The 12,010-nt window shown below is 36.1% G+C and overlaps 1 long non-coding RNA gene across 1 annotated transcript; it reads left to right on the top strand.

Annotated features, from left to right (window-relative positions):
- Positions 1-6,826: 6,826 nt before the first annotated feature.
- Positions 6,827-11,910, top strand: LOC131928802 (uncharacterized). The gene is made up of 6 exons (XR_009383841.1): positions 6,827-6,936; positions 7,104-7,186; positions 9,151-9,219; positions 10,290-10,391; positions 11,345-11,505; positions 11,737-11,910. It is a non-coding gene; the product is annotated as an uncharacterized LOC131928802 (long non-coding RNA).
- The last annotated feature ends 100 nt before the right edge of the window (positions 11,911-12,010 follow it).

Here is a 12,010-nt window from a genome sequence, read left to right as displayed (position 1 = left end):
ATGTATTTATAAACACTTTTTTAAAAACCACGCTTTTCATGTGTAGCAACGGACTAAAAAGGAGAAAATAAAATACTTAAAAAAAACTTTAAAAAAAACCACGTTTTTTATGTGTAGCAACGGACTAAAAAGGAGAACGGACACGGTAACACATTGTTAACGGTGACACGGTTGGTACGCTGGGCATGCTAAAATACACATAAACACGTTTTTCATTAACTCAGCTTCGCGTTTATTTGTTTGTTTATGGGAGATTTGATCACGTGATTCGTGAGTAGATCTCCACGCCAGCAACGTAAATTACGCTCCTTCTCTGTTTAAAGCGTATCGGTCGCTCAAGATTTTTTTAGTCCGTGTATTTAAAAACACTTAGTCAAGTCATACTTAATCAAGTGATTAGATAAAGTAGAAAATAAACTATATAAAAAACTTTTTAAAAACCACGTTTTTCATGTGTAGCAACGGACTAAAAAGGAGAAAATAAAATACTTAAAAAAAACTTTTTAAAAAACCACGTTTTTCTTGTGGACTAAAAAGTAGAAAATAACTATTTACATACATTTGATGACAAAAAACGTGGGTCGGGCAGATGGGTCAGGAAATTTGATGGTGAACGTACCCACGTTTTTTGTCATCAAATGTATGTAAATAGTTATTTTCTACTTTTTAGTCCACAAGAAAAACGTGGTTTTTTAAAAAGTTTTTTTTAAGTATTTTATTCTTAACTCAGCTTCGCGTTTGTGGACTTGTTTGTTTGTTGTTAAAATTGACATCGAAAATTAGCCCACTTCTGATTGCTCTAGAGATCTGAAATTTGGCATGCAGGCTACTTTCACCTAACAATTTCAGATGCAATCATAAAAACTAGCAATTAGAGACCGTAATTAGCTTAATTTAATTACGCCCCAAGGACCATAAAATTGAGGACATGATTTCTAAAGATACCGACAAGACTGGAGGCCTATTGACACAGTTACTTCGGCCCCAATCGATGAGAGCGCGCTGGCCGTGATCGTATAGTGGTTAGTACTTCGCGTTGTGGCCGCGACAACCCAGGTTCGAATCCTGGTCGCTCAAGATTTTTAGTCCGTGCATTTATAAACACTTAGTCAAGTCATACTTAATCAAGTCATTAGATAAAGTAGAAAATAAACTATATAAAAAACTTTTTTTAAAAACCACGTTTTTCATGTGTAGCAACGTACTAAAAAGGAGAAAATAAAATACTTAAAAAAAACTTTTTAAAAAACCACGTTTTTCTTGTGGACTAAAAAGTAGAAAATAAATTTTTCTTTTGTGCTTCCTCGAACTGTGCAGGTTCTTGTGATGACTGACAAAAAACGTGGGTACGTTCACCATCAAATTTCCCGACCCATCTGCCCGACCCACGTTTTTGTCAGTCATCACAAGAACCTGCACAGCTCGAGGAAGCACAAAAGAAAAAACAAATTTCTTCTTTTTAGTCCACAAGAAAAACGTGGTTTTTAAAAAAGTTTTTTTAAGTATTTTTTTTTTTAAAATCACCCAACCAAATGGATAATACGTTAATAAATAAAAACACATTTTATATTGAACACACACCAATGAACCAGCAGTTTACTGAACTATTCCATTAGCTACTTGTCACTATAATAGTTTCGCTATTCTGTCTGTTTTTCTGTCTGTCTTACAAGAACGCCCTAGAGAAAACACAATTAACGATTGTGGGGTCACAAGGAACATACAGGCAATTTTCAAAACGAGTTGACCTGTAGTTATCGGACCTGATATTTAGTCTTATTCACCCCTGCGAATTTGAAATATTTTTTTTCGCAGAAACCTCCCCAGGAACATTCTAAACAACTTCCCAAAGTTTCATGTCGATGTGATGAGAGGTGTAGTAATGCATAAAGGACAAACAGACAAACACACAAACAGACACACACACAAACATACATTGCTTTATATATATATATATAGATAGATACATATATATATATATATATATATATATATATATATATATATATATATATATATATATATATATATATATATATATATATATATATATGTATATATATATATATATATATATATATATATATATATATATATATATATATATATATATACATATGGGCCTATACATACGTATATAATAACATCCTTGAAAAATGACAACAATCTTTTTAGGCACTAAGCTTACCCGTATTGATTGTACACAAATATGCGGGTAATTGACACTAATTGAAGTTGATGAAAATCGTTGTGCTACTGATGAGTATCTATGTGATATTGATAATATTGATATACAACTGTATGATGCTGAGGCTCAACTCTGTGATGTGTATATTTTATAGCCACATCACGACGACTTGAACCATACTGGCGACACACATCTCTTACATCCAACATTCAACAGTATGTGGGCTTACAGTTACATCAAACAGCGTGTAGGCTTACAGTTACATCAAACAGCGTGTAGGCTTACAGTTACATCAAACATTCAACATACAACAGCGTGTAGGCTTAAAGTTACATCCAACATCCAAACAGCGTGTAGGCTTACTATTACATCCAATATCAAAACAGCGTGTAGGCTTACAGTTACATCCAACATACAACAGCGTGTAGGCTTAAAGTTACACCCAACATCAAAACAGCGTGTAGGCTTACAGTTACATCCAACATACAACAGTGTGTAGGCTTAAAGTTACACCCAACATCAAAACAGCGTGTAGGCTTACAGTTACATCCAACATACAACAGTGTGTAGGCTTACAGTTACATCCAACATCAAAACAGCGTGTAGGCTTAAAGTTACATCCAACATACAACAGTGTGTAGGCTTAAAGTTACACCCAACATACAACAGCGTGTAGGCTTAAAGTTACATCCAACATCAAAACAGCGTGTAGGCTTAAAGTTACATCCAACATACAACAGTGTGTAGGCTTAAAGTTACATCCAACATACAACAGCGTGTAGGCTTACAGTTACATCAAACAGCGTGTAGGCTTAAAGTTACATCCAACATACAACAGCGTGTAGGCTTAAAGTTACATCCAACATACAACAGTGTGTAGGCTTAAAGTTACATCCAACATCAAAACAGCGTGTAGGCTTACAGTTACATCCAACATACAACAGTGTGTAGGCTTAAAGTTACATCCAACATCAAAACAGCGTGTAGGCTTACAGTTACATCAAACAGCGTGTAGGCTTAAAGTTACATCCAACATACAACAGCGTGTAGGCTTAAAGTTACATCCAACATACAACAGTGTGTAGGCTTAAAGTTACATCCAACATACAACAGCGTGTAGGCTTACAGTTACATCAAACAGCGTGTAGGCTTAAAGTTACATCCAACATACAACAGCGTGTAGGCTTAAAGTTACATCCAACATACAACAGTGTGTAGGCTTAAAGTTACATCCAACATACAACAGCGTGTAGGCTTACAGTTACATCCAATATCAAAACAGCGTGTAGGCTTACAGTTACATCAAACAGCGTGTAGGCTTAAAGTTACATCCAACATACAACAGCGTGTAGGCTTAAAGTTACATCCAACATACAACAGCGTGTAGGCTTACAGTTACATCCAACATACAACAGTGTGTAGGCTTAAAGTTACATCCAACATACAACAGCGTGTAGGCTTACAGTTACATCAAACAGCGTGTAGGCTTAAAGTTACATCCAACATACAACAGCGTGTAGGCTTAAAGTTACATCCAACATACAACAGTGTGTAGGCTTAAAGTTACATCCAACATCAAAACAGCGTGTAGGCTTACAGTTACATCCAACATACAACAGTGTGTAGGCTTAAAGTTACATCCAACATACAACAGCGTGTAGGCTTACAGTTACATCAAACATACAACAGTGTGTAGGCTTAAAGTTACATCCAACATACAACAGCGTGTAGGCTTACAGTTACATCAAACAGCGTGTAGGCTTAAAGTTGCATCCAACATCCAAACAGCGTGTAGGCTTACAGTTACATCCAACATACAAACAGCGTGTACAGCAAAACGTATCAGTCATGTTGTAGATCGGGACCTTGGTCCACCAACATTTTAGTACAGGCTCCGACTACAAGATGGATGCATCCACCTCTCTCCCACTACAAGATGGATGCATCCACCTCTCTCCCACTACAAGATGGGTGCATCCACCTCACCTTCATTATCTTACTTATTTATCATTTACTCTTCTTGTTTGTTTCAAATTTGTTTTAATATTTTTTTTCTGATAAAGGCGTCACTGTCCTGACCCCCCCTCTCTCTCTCTTTTCCTAGACACGCCAAATGACGCCATAGCAAGATATACGTTCACCTAGTATTGTATGTGATACCAAATCCTGAACCATAAAATTGGAAAATAGATCCTTGCCAACTCACTGAACTTAGTGAAAGACAGAATGTTTACCTTTGTTGTGTTCACGCGATTCAATGATATTGATAAGCACAATACCAGTCCATTATTCGCTTACGAATATTCTAATTAAAAATTGCGATGGTTTATTAATTGATAAGGGGGATAACCAGGAAAACTTAATTAAAAAAAATATCTCATACGGTTTTAAGAGGCTCAACTGTTCATAAAATAAATAAAATGACGAGTTGTAATTTTTTTTAAATTATATTTGTTTTGCGCAATACATAGTACTATTAGTTGCCACGTGTATTGTGGGTATCGATACTTGAAAATTAAATAATAATGTAGCTTGCCACGTGTATTGTGGGTATCGATACTACGTAAAATTAAATAATAATGCGGCTTGCCACGTGTATTGTGGGTATCGATACTTGAAAATTAAATAATAATGTAGCTTGCCACGTGTATTGTGGGTATCGATACTACGTAAAATTAAATAATAATGCGGCTTGCCACCAGTGGCGGAACTAGAAAAAAAGGGCCACCCCGCAAAAAAAAATGTTTAGCCCCCCCCCCTATATATATATATATATATATATATATATATATATATATATATATATATATATATATATATATATATATATATATATATATACAAACATAAAATACGAACATAAGATACTCATTGCTGGCCTGTTCGGGTTTACATAGAATTTTTTTTCTAATTAAAACAAATTACAACATCATGTCATGTGTTTAAGTGCATTGTGTGTTTTGTGAAAATCAGTTTTATTTATCTCTGTTATATGACCTACCACCTCTGAGTCGGGCAAAAGAATATAAGCCATGCAAGCTTTGTATAAGTAATGGTGTCTCATGTTATGTTTATTTTTATGTTTTTTTTTTGTATTTATATTATTATTTATAAACACATTTCCTTTTTATACAATGTCGTTGTTTAGTAACTACTTTTAAAAAAAATAATCAAGAGAAATAATTGTTTTTTAATTTGTTTATTACAAATCTACTAGCCGTCCCGGCCAGGCCCTGCTCTGGCTTCTGTGAAAAACCTTTCTGTTAAAGACCATTACCTGTGTGTTTAGTAATCATCATAAACCCGGCATTGCCCACCCAAACCACAACCAACCAAAACAACAAAACGCAAACATAACGTTAACACAATTACAAATACAAACAAAAACAAAAACCTAACAACAAACCCAACCACAAACACAAAGAAAAAACAAACAAAAAAGCAAACGAAAACAAAAACCTAACAACAAACCCAACCACAAACACCAATACCAACAAAAAAAACAAAAACAACGAAAAATCAAACGAAAACAAACCAAATCCAAACGCAAAACCAACCAAAAACACAAATACAAACCCAAGCAAAAAAACACAAACAAAAACGAAAAAAGAAAGAACAAAAACGAACCAAATCAAAACGCAACCACTAACGCAAACCCACCTAAACACAAAGAAAACACTAACGCGAACATAAACGCCCGGGGCGGAATCACCTGTTTTAGCTTAATGAACGACTATAGTACCCCAACTTATTCATAGTCTTTTGCACTCACTTAAACGAACGCGCCTGTTTCAATTTAATGAACAATTTTAATACTCCAAGCTTATCCGTAAAATACCTACAACATTTGCACTTGATCAATCCCCGCTAATTATGTAATTATTTTTTTTCCCAACACCAAAACAAAAGTAAATTCTTTTCGAAAAAATGCAATGGTTTTATAAAGGGAAGTAATTGTGTTTTCCTAATTTATCAAAGGGAAGTAAATGCTATAGGACTAAATAAAGACATAATTAGAATTGTTGTAAAAGATGATATTTTTTTAAAACTTGTGTTTAATGAACATGCCGACAATTATTACTATAATTTGAAAAATGAAAATTATTTCCCAACACTTTCAATAGTAATTTTTTAACTCATAAATTTAGACAAATGCGCACGATAATTGTCTAACACTTAAATCCATCCAAGACCAACGACAAACATGCGTTACATACAGAACTGAGCTTTATATATTAGATTAAAAGGAGCCCTGTTTGAATATTTAAAAAAGGGAAATAAGTCATGGAAGTGGTTTGAACGTTTGCCTATCTTTGATAAGTTTGATTGTAGGAGAAAGAGGACTCCGCTTTCACAGTGGTTTAAAAACAAAGGGAAAAAGAATATACAAGAGCGTGGGGTGGTGTCAATAGAATAAAGATAATCCAGCCGCAGCTACGGTAATCTTTTTTTTTTACAAAACAACCATCAAGTCAAAAATGCAAGAAAGTAAATAAAAAATTAAGTATGAAAAAAATTATTATGGTCGGCTGTGGGCCCCTAAATGTTGTGGGCCCCCCCCCCCCCCGCATTGCGGGGTCTGGCGGCACTATAGTTCCGCCCCTGCCCCTGCTTGCCACGTGTATCGTGGATATGAAAGTTGGGCTCGCTGAGAGGTTAGGTATTGCTTATCACAACCCGCTGAATAGACTACTTGATGTGATTCCTTTCAACGCTGTAATATCCCCGTTCACCTTGCACCGCATCGGGTAATCAACTAATTTTAAAATATTTTTAACACAGAAGATGATGTGAGATGTTCACATCTTTACGTAGCATAGCGTTAACCAGAGTCCCGGTTTTCGGAAAGTTTTATCTATTCCAGAGAACTGCTTAAAAAACAATGATATTAACCACAATATTATATTTCTCATAGATCTATCCTGAGATGGGAGCCTTGTTGAAAATGTTGATTGCCACAGTGCTTATTTTGTCACTCTCGGTGGAATTTGGATTCGGGTAAGCTAGTTTTAACTAATTGAATATTAGATGGCATTGTCTAGAGATGTTGGACGTATTGTGTTATTGTACAGGTAAAATTACTTCCACTAGTAAAAATGCAATGTGAATAATTTATTAGTAACAGGCGTAGCAGTGGGCTATACATAGTAAGCAGGGGAGGGGTTGCTTCCCACTGCTAGCATTTTGAGAACATTGGCGCCTTTTTTTTTCGGAAAATTAAAAAAAAAACTTTAATTCACATACAGAATAGTAAGTGATAAAAAAATAAAATAGTGTGGCTCATATGGTTGGTTAATTGAGGCGGCTATTTTGTTGTCGGCCTTTGTACCTTACTGTTGTTTAACTAAAGTTCTCGGTCATCACTAAACTGTGGATCAATGACGGCACGTATCTCGTGGTAGGTATCTGTGCTAGACTGTTGGTTAACATAGCTGTGTAGAAAAATTAGCAGCACTGTTTTTTTTATATAAGTCGAGCTGACCCGCGACGTAACATACGCCGCTATCTTGTTGTTTTATTTTCTACTTATCAACAATTCATAATTTGTGAATTCGACACTACCCCCCCCCCCCCTGCCTCTCCCACCCCCACCCACCCCACCCCGCCAAAGCAGCCGTTTACAGACGACAATGAAAATATCAAGCAGAACTTGTTATATCCCCTTAGTTTCGAATCGTTTAAAAACTAAATTATCTGCCCCTAATAGCCGTCACTTATTCGAACCGGCTCTACTATTGTAAACATTCGGGGTGAACCATAGCTCACCTGTCAGGTGGGGATGAGGGTGGTGGCTAAGCTGCGTGGTGTCTCGTATGGTCCCCATGAAGAGAATTATAAATATATAGATTAGCCAGGTCGTCAGCAAAGTCCAGGTCATCCAGCTGGCTCCACAGTGTCCACTGTATACCGTTTTGCCTTTTCCATGTTGACATCTTCATAATCCAGTCTATGGCCAGCAGGAACAGGAATGGTGAAAGTAGGCAACCCTGCCTTACTACGGTTCGTACTGGGAAGGTCTCTGAAGCCTTTTGGCCATGCACTATTCTACATTATAGACCTTCATATGAGCACATAATAATGTTGACTTTTTTTCTGTGGCCCCCACATAGTGCCTTAACAGTTTCCACATTGAATATGTATCCACGGCTGTAAAAGGTCATCTGGCAGTCTATGTTTGAACCAATTTTATGGGATCGATTTCTTACAAACTTTTTACGTTGGTCAAGACCCGATGACAATGCAATGCGCCACAAAATGTGACTTAATTAGATGATTACCTTTTTAAAAAATATAACTACTTTCCTTTTAAAAATCAACTAGTTTCCTTTAGAAAGTACTTATTTTCAGCTTTATTCATATAGGCCTACACTGATTGCGTTCATTTGGTGCACAATTCTATTAACCTCTGTTTTTTTTTGAGAAACGAGCGGATTTGTTTATTTGGATTCAGTAACAGCAGTGGCGTAGCGAGTTCAGGTGTCACCCGGTGCGGCACTTAATGGTGTCACCCCCCAGATGCGTAGCGACCCTTCCCGGCGCCCGGGGACAAACTTTAAATTTTCGATTTGCGCCCCCCCCCTCGAACTTTCGATTTGCAACCCCCCCCCCCCCCCCTCAAACTTTCGATTTGCACCACCCTCCACCCTTGTCGGGATTAGTTAAATTTGCTCTTAAAAGACTTTTTAACACTCGAATTAATCACTTAATTAAGTGGAATTATCATTTTTCTCTATATATTTTGTTAAATTTTGCCTTGGTGTCACCCCCCCCCCCCTAAATGATGTCACCCGGTGTGTTCCGCACCCCCGCCCCCCCCCCCCCTCGCTACGTCACTGTTTGGAGTGTAACGTTTAAAAGTGGGGGATGTGTCATGACGTTTTTTCAGAGAACGGTCAGGGGGTCAAATTTAAATTTACAGATTCTATTTATTCGCTTGCATGTCATATTTTACTTCTTTACAGATACATTAACATTGGCTGGCAATATAAAATGTTTTATAAAGGATTCCTTGAAAGGGAATATCAACGAAAGTATTACTTTTTCATTACATTTCTGTAATATCTCAATCATAACGAAACCTTTAACAAGGAACAATAAAATATTCTGTTTTAGATAATTTAAAAAAAAACTTAATTTGGTGACTATTTTACACCTTCTGTTGTGTGTAGTTTGTGTAAGAGTAAGCGCTTGTGTAAGGGCTTGATCTCTTGCCATTAAACAACATCTTTTCAAGTTCTTGCCCAAGACACATGGGGCAGATGAAGTAGATTTCATCTGCTTTGGAGTTCTCGGCACATGAAAGGATAGTGAAGTCAGCAATATGCCCAACCACCTTTGTTTTCCCTAACGTGAGTTAGATATCATTCAGAGCTGGGTGGACTCAGTGACGTTCTACTGACTTGAATCCGGATTCGAACTCGAGACTTTTGGGTTAGCTGTGTAGCTCTCTACAGCTAGGCCACGCCGTCCCATCTAATCATCAATATTAACCAAAAAATTTACGCTTGATGAGTTGCTTTCATGTTTAAGACAATATCTTTATAATGGAAAAAAAAATATAAATTATCATATTATGGTGGAAATATTCAGACATTTACGTCAGAAACCACTTAATTCATGTGAATGATATTTTACATCGATAATTATTTGAATGTAAAAACAGCAGTTTTTTTCGTTTGTCATCATCTTTTTCCAAGAAACATGGGGCAGAATAAGTAGAGTTCAAGTTCATGTTACAAAGACCTTAGCATATAAGGGGATAGTGTGGTCAGCACTATAGGGCTTGTAAGTAGGTCACAACTTCTCGTTCTCGTACTTACCAGCGAGAAGATTTCGAGACCGTAGACTTACAAGCCCTATACCCAGCCGCCTTTGTTTCCCTAACGTGTATCTGGTACCCATCAAGACACTGTGGACTCAGGACGTTCTACAGACTAGAACCGTGCTTTTAACTTAAGACTTTCGGGTTAGCAGTCGGTTACCTTCCAACCATCCTTCCCTTGTGGTCTTATTAGACTGATATAAAATATCGATTTCTATATGTTAAATCGAATGTTGTTTTTACTTGTTAAAAAACATATATGTTTAATGTTTCTCTCAGAACGGATGTTAGAAAGCCGGATGTGAAACTACCGCCAACAACTACAAAAAAGAAGCCGGCCAATAAACTAACAACTACTCAAAGGCGCGATACATACTCAAGGTAAATAACACTTCACTCCTAAATTGCTGATTCTATTGTTCGTGAGACTTAGCTTTTTTAATACTAGCCACATCGACAAGGCTTGGCACAAGCCATACATTTTAAATGTCAACATGTAGGTGAGTTGTACGATAAAAAAAAAAACCTCAACGTTAAAAAATTAATTTAAAAAATCAGAATATAACTTTTGCTCTTTGTTTAAAGAAAACGTCCATTTTTATTAGTGGTCAAAGATGTTGCCCATCTGCACTCAAAATATTTAGCTTAGAGACCATTTATTGCTACCCTAAAAACCCGAATGTTAATCTTCCCGGGGTTTTAGAAGAAAAATTGATATACCTTTAGATGTGGTGTTGAAGCTTTTTTCTTTCTCTTATACGAAGTAAAGATAAAGTATTGTAATCGTGCAAAAAAAAAAATCAAGATTTTTATAAATCTTGACGTGTTACACCTCCCTGAGTCGGAAAAAAACATAGTTTTGCAATTTAATCTGTATGTCTGTGTGTGTATTTGTGTGTGTGTATGTATGTGTGTCTGTGAACACGATAACTTGAGTACCGTTAAAGCTAGGTTGATGAAATGTCATATATATGTATTATATCAAATTTGTAGTTATGACTTTTCGGTTTAGCAACCATGAGCTTTACCGACTCGACCACGCCGAACCCTATCCCTCTTTGTGTTATATAAGAATATTCGAGAAAGTTTATGGGGAGATCACTCCCGGTTTATTAGTAACGTTCTTACCCATATATGCTTTTGTCTTTATTTTCTTTTTTTTTTTAATAGTGCTTTGTAATGTAACATTTTCACGATTACAGCTAAGATTACTTTAAAAAAAAGAAACACTGTAAACAATTCTGTGAGTTAAAATGTTTTAACTGGGCAAGTGGTGCCTTAATCGAGATTAGTGGTGTGATAACCTCAGAGGATTCACCATTTTTCTTTAACAGGGTTGAGGCTAACAAGTGCACCAATTTTGGCAGTCAGTCTTTTTGTTTAGCTAATACTCTAGACACCGAAGCCACTATCTTCAGTTGGTTAAAAAGTGAATTCAGCCCCGGAAAATGAAGGATCTCAGCACCATTTCATGTTGGTTGGATTTGGGGCTAGAGTAAGTACAAGAAATTATACAACTTAAACACAAAGTTTGTAATAGTACAAAGGTAAAATTATTCATGAAGTAAATTAATGAACACATACTTGCTGCTGTGCGTGGTAATTGATGTAAGCATTAGTAGACAGAGTAGAAACTATAAGTTACAGAGAACATGATTATTGATTATAAGTTACAGAGAGCATGATTATTAATTAGCCGTAAAAATTTACATAATTTTATTTTTAGGCTGTATTACGGTGAGTTCAGAAGTCAACAGGACGTTTCACGGGGGAAAACATAGTTTGGGGAGGGGGGAGTGAATTGATAGTTGTTTAAATGCAATTTTATTTTCAAACTAAATTTTAAATATTTTAAATCCACATAAACTTGATATATCCTCACCAGTAATAAATATTACCAAGACAAGCTGTAGTTTTTGTTCAATATTATTTTAACTGTCTAAATTGTTTGTTTTTTTGTTTGTTTTTTTTTTGTTTGTTGGGGCGCAAAGTGTATGCTA

The sequence above is a fragment of the Physella acuta genome, unplaced genomic scaffold (genome assembly GCF_028476545.2).
Source record: "Physella acuta isolate Inbredline_101_S28 unplaced genomic scaffold, ASM2847654v3 ptg001550l, whole genome shotgun sequence".
NCBI classification, from domain to species: domain Eukaryota; kingdom Metazoa; phylum Mollusca; class Gastropoda; family Physidae; genus Physella; species Physella acuta.
Note: the sequence above shows the minus strand (reverse complement) of the source record. Positions and strands in the feature narration are given on the sequence as shown.